The sequence below is a fragment of the Siphateles boraxobius genome, unplaced genomic scaffold (genome assembly GCF_051911475.1).
Source record: "Siphateles boraxobius isolate OS27281-9 unplaced genomic scaffold, OSU_SipBor_1 85, whole genome shotgun sequence".
NCBI lineage: Eukaryota > Metazoa > Chordata > Actinopteri > Cypriniformes > Leuciscidae > Siphateles > Siphateles boraxobius.
The window spans coordinates 500001-505000 of NW_027509214.1; the positions used below are offsets into that span (position 1 = coordinate 500001).

At 48.6% G+C, this 5000-nt stretch overlaps 1 long non-coding RNA gene across 1 annotated transcript in view; it reads left to right on the forward strand.

The window, feature by feature from the left end:
* Positions 1–5000, forward strand: part of LOC143731070 (uncharacterized) — a 16133-nt gene that overhangs the window by 10073 nt on the left and 1060 nt on the right. The window lies entirely within an intron of this gene.

Genomic DNA, 5000 nt, shown 5'->3' on the forward strand with positions numbered 1-5000 from the left:
GGATGCGAGCAGGAATGAGAGGTAGAGTTGTGTGTCGTCAGCATAGCAGTGATGGAAAACCCATGTTTCTGAATGACAGATCCTAGTGAAGACATGTAGATGGAGAAGAGAAGCGGTCCCAGCACTGAGCCCTGAGGCACTCCAGAAGCTGTGTGTTTAATCACATGGGTTAGTGTTACAGCGAGCCTGTGGTCGGTGAATCTGGGTTGTGTTTACATTCTGTTCTCGTGACTGTGAGTCTTTAACCACACATTAGATGAATGTGAGGTGATTTCAGACTTCAGTATGAGTGGATATGTCCAGATATATCCTTGAACATAAAAACAGACTCAAATGAGGCACATAATTGTGACGCAGCTCAGATCATTCGATTCATTATTAGAGTTTTATGATATTGCAGATCTCTTCTGAAACTCAAGCAGGGACACTCATATGAGATTACAAATGTACACTTTAGTGACACTGACAGTTAAAGGATTAGTTCACTTTAGAAACATCCTGGAATGTTTTCCTCAAAACCTTCATTTGTTTTCGACTGAAGAAAGAAAGACGTGAACATGTTGGATGTCGTGAGGGAGAGTAAATTATCAGGAGATTTAAATTCTGAAGTGAACTAATCCTTTAAGAGCTTATGATCATAAATTATGTGTGTACCTACGTGTAAATGTACGCTCAGTGTCAAACTCATCATCTCTAATGTCTCTGGTAGTTTTATTATGTCTTTGTGGTGTAAGATAAAGAATATCCCTGGAGAAGCAGAAATATTATATCTTTAAGCAGAACCCAGTGGAATATTCCAGAAGGAAATATTTCTCCAGGTGTATTAAAGTGCCATATTCCCCAGAAACACATTAAGGCGGTTTACGGCTGAAACTCGACGCCGATATTGACTCGGACGGAATGCATAATATTATCTTAGGCTGCTGTTTCCACAGATTCAAGATGTCAGGATTGTGTCGAATCCTTTAGCTGGAAACAGATTGTCGGGTGAAAGAGTTTGCTGAATGAAGGATTGCAACATCAGAGCAGAAAGACTGTGTTTGTTTCTAAGAGAACGGTCTCGTATTGCAGACGCTAAACACCATGACAACATCAGGAGAAACTAAACAGCAAACAGAAATCAGCTTTATTACAGTCATTAACTAAACGAGCGTTTAGTCTAAGCTTCATTACTGACGTCTGTCCTGCAGCAACAGTCTAAAACTCGATTTTCACACTAAGTTATTTCATTCAAATTAAGTCATTTTAGTTGGAGTAGAGATACCTGTGTGCGTGCGTGTGTGTGTTTGTGTGTGTGTGACAGAGAGACTGTGTGTGTGTGTGTGTGTGTGTGTGAGACAGTGTGTGTGTCTGTGTGACAGAGAGAGTGTGTGTGTGTGTGTGTGTGTGTGTGTGTGTGTGTGTGTGTGTGTGTGTGTGTGTGTGTGTGTGTGTGTGTGTGAGACAGAGTGTGTGTGTGTGTGAGAGAGAGACAGAGTGTGTGTGTGTGTGTGTGTGTGTGTGTGTGTGTGTGTGTGTGTGTGTGTGTGTGTGTGTGTGTGTGTGTGTGTGTGTGTGTGTGTGTGTGTGTGTGTGACTGAGAGAGTGTGTGTGTGTGTGTGTGTGCGTGCGTGCGTGTGTTTGTGTGGTGTTATGTTTCCAGTCTAATATCTCTTCTTTAGTTATTGGACTTCTGTGCTAGTTACAGTTTGTCCATAACGAACACCATGTTCAAGCATAAGGGTGTTCATCAGTGCACGTGTCACCAGGACACCCTAGGCCGTAGGTCGATGATCGACTTTGTGGTTGTTTTATCTGACCTGCGGCCGTATGTCTTGGACACTCGGGTGAAGAGAGGGGCGGAGCTGTCAACTGATCACCACCTGGTGGTAAGTTGGATCCGATGGCTGGGGAGGAAGCTGGACAGATTCGGCAGACCCAAGCGTACCGTAAGGGTCTGCTGGGAACGTTTGGGAGGCTGGAATCTGCTGGGAATCCCGAGGGAGGCTGGAGATATTGAGTCCGAGTGGACCATGTTCTCCACCTCCATTGTCGAAGCGGCTGCTCGGAGCTGTGGCCGTAAGGTCTCCGGTGCCTGTCGAGGCTCCAATCCCCGAACCCGGTGGTGGACACCGGAAGTAAAGGATGCTGTCAAGCTGAAGAAGGAGTCCTATCAGGCCTGGTTGGCTTGTGGGACTCCTGAGGCAGCTGACGGGTACCGGCAGGCCAAGCGGACTGCAGCCCAGGTGGTTGTGGAGGCAAAAACTCGGGCCTGGGAGGAGTTCAGTGAGGCCATGGAGAAGGACTATCGGCTGGCCTCGAAGAGATTCTCACAAACTGTCCGGCGCCTCAGGAGGGGGAAGCAGTGCCCTACCAACGCTGTTTGCAGTGGAGGTGGGCAGCTGTTGACCTCAACTGGGGATGTCGTCGGACGGTGGAAGGAATACTTCGAGGATCTCCTCAATCCCGTTGTCACGTCTTCCATTGAGGAAGCCGAGGCTGAGGGCTCAGAGGTGGACTCATCCATCACCCTAGCTGAAGTCACAGAGCAAGTCGAGAAACTCCTCAGTGGCAAGGCACCGGGGGTGGATGAGATCCGCCCTGAGTACCTCAAGTCTCTGGATGTTGTGGGGCTGTCTTGGCTAACACGCAGCATCGCGTGGCGGTCGGGGACAGTGCCTCTGGGATGGCAGACCGGGGTGGTGGTCCCTCTTTTTAAGAAGGGGGACCGGAGGGTGTGTTCCAACTACAGGGGGATCACACTTCTCAGCCTCCCTGGGAAAGTCTATGCCAGGGTACTGGAGAGGAGAATATGGCCGATAGTGGAACCTCAGATTCAGGAGGAACAGTGCGGTTTTCGTCCGGGCCGTGGAACACTGGACCAGCTCTATACACTCTACAGGGTGCTGGAGGGTTCATGGGAGTTTGCCCAACCAATCCACATGTGCTTTGTGGATTTGGTGAAGGCATTCGACTGTGTCCCTCGCGGCGGCCTGTCGAGGGTGCTCTGGGAGTATGGGGTCCGGGGTCCTTTGCTAAGGGCTGTCCGGTCCCTGTATGACTGAAGCAGGAGCTTGATTCGCATTGCCGTCAGTAAGTCAGACTTCTTCCCGGTGCATGTTGGACTCCAGCAGGGCTGCCCTTTGTCGCCGGTTCTGTTGATAATTTTTATGGACAGAATTTCTAGGCGCAGCCAGGGGCCGGAGGGTGTCAGGTTTGGGGACCACACGATTTCGTCTCTGCTCTTTGCGGATGATGTTGTCGTGTTGGCACCTTCAGACCAGGACCTTCAGCATGCACTGGGACGGTTTGGAGCCGAGTGTGAAGCGGCTGGGATGAGAATCAGCACCTCCAAATCCGAGGCCATGGTCCTCAGTCGGAAAAGGGTGGCTTGCTCACTTCAGGTTGGTGGAGAGTTCCTGCCTCAAGTGGAGGAGTTCAAGTATCTTGGGGTTTTGTTCACGAGTGAGGGAAGGATGGAACGGGAGATTGACAGACGGATCGGTGCAGCTTCTGCAGTAATGCGGTCGATGTACCGGTCTGTCGTTGTGAAGAAGCGGCTTAGCTCTGGATTTACCGGTCAATCTACGTTCCTACTCTCACCTATGGTCATGAGGTGTGGGTCATGACCGAAAGGACAAGATCCTGGATACAGGCGGCCGAAATGAGCTTTCTCCGCAGGGTGGCTGGGCGATCCCTTAGGGATAGGTTGGGAAGCTCGGCCACTCGGGAGGAGCTCAGAGTAGAGCCGCTGCTCCTCCTCATCGAGAGGGGTCAGCTGAGGTGGCTGGGGCATCTGTTCCGGATGCCTCCTGGACGCCTTCCTGGGAAGGTGTTCCGGGCACGTCCCACTGGGAGGAGACCCCGGGGAAGACCTAGGACACGCTGGAGGGACTATGTCTCCCGGCTGGCCTGGGAACGCCTCTGTGTCCCCCCAGAAGAGCTGGAGGAAGTGTCTAGGGAGAGGGAAGTCTGGGTATCTCTGCTTAGACTGCTGGCCCCGCGACCCAGATTAGCGGAAGAAGATGGATGGATGGATGGATGGATGGATGGATGGATGGATATCTCTTCTTTATGACTTTTCTAGGCCGTTCTTTATTTTTTGTATGCTGTTGTTTTGTGATTCACACTTTTACTCAGTATGATGTATGATATATGAAGCCAAACGGATTACGCTCTTCCTCCGCTGGAGATCTGGACTCATTCTGTCATTAACACTGATTATCTGATCGGTTAAGTGCCTGAATGAGGAACGTTTCAGCAGAATTCAAACACATGGAAACCCTGTAATCGGTTTCTCAGAGAAGCTGATGATGAGCTCGAGAGAGTTTGGATCCGAGACTGCCAGTGCATAAAGATAAAACTTAAATGCAATGTATTTTATTTCAGTTTACAGCTTCATTCTGATATGTTACATCAGTCTCTCGTTCGTGTGAGAGAGCAACAATCCCAGTGTGTGACAGCAGTTTCACATCTCAGACTTTTACTGTTTTATGGAGATTCCTCAAGCCAAACGTTGCCAATATCTTTAATTATGTCGTTTTATAACATTATACGCATTAAACAAACACTGTTGCTAAGAAAGGAAGTATTTGGCTGATAAAAAGTGTTACATGACCTGCTCTGACCCAAAAATATGAATGATTCATGAATAATTCCACACACACACTTGACCTGGAAAGAGAGAAAAACACGGCGCTGGACTTTGATTCTGAGAGCCACACAAATCGCTTTATATTCAGTCGTCAAATGGAAGAGGAGATTTCCAAATCACACATTCTCTAGTTGTAATCGAGTTTTTCCGAGAGCACAAATTGAAAACAAGTGAGCAGAAACATCTGTTTTCCATCAGTCCTGACATGATCGTTCCACTGGCTTCGGGTTATTCTGGCCGTATCAGTTGATCATTTGCCCACGTTTGCTGTCTTATGTCTAAATGAGAAATATCAGCATCGCTCGTTAATGTTCAATCACGTACAGCGATTAATAATCAGAGCTGGAAACTGTGGCTGGATTACTAT